This window comes from Geospiza fortis, unplaced genomic scaffold, assembly GCF_000277835.1.
Source record: "Geospiza fortis unplaced genomic scaffold, GeoFor_1.0 scaffold36, whole genome shotgun sequence".
Classification (NCBI taxonomy): Eukaryota; Metazoa; Chordata; class Aves; order Passeriformes; family Thraupidae; genus Geospiza; species Geospiza fortis.
In genome coordinates this window covers 67,545-68,032 of record NW_005054787.1, presented here as the reverse complement: position 1 = coordinate 68,032, position 488 = coordinate 67,545, and positions in this window count along the sequence as shown.

The window sequence follows — 488 nt, the reverse complement described above, 5'->3', positions numbered from 1 at the left end:
GGGACTCGGTGGCTCTGGGGACATGGGAGGGGCTTTAGGGGGCACAGTGGCTTCAGGGACATGGGAGGTCCTGGGCACCCCAGGAACTTGAGGACACAGTGGGACTCTGGGGACAGCTGGTGGCTCTGGGGACATGGGGGCTCTGAGGACCCCCAGGAGCTCCAGGACACACAGTGGCTTTGGGGACACGGTGGCTCTTGGGGGACACAGAGGCTCCAGGGACATGGGGGACTCTGGGGACACAATAGCTCTCTGGGGACATGGGGGGCTCTGGGGACCCCCAGCAGATCTGGGACGCATGGTGGCTTTGGGGACACCCAGTGGCTTTGGAGACATGGGGGACTCTGGGGACACGAGGGGCTCTGGGGATATGGGGGGCTTTGGGGACATCGAGGGGTTCTGGGGACCCCAGCAGCTCCAGGACACCCAGTGGCTTTGGGGACACGGTGGCTCTGAGGGGACACGGTGGCCCCAGGGGCCCCCCCCCC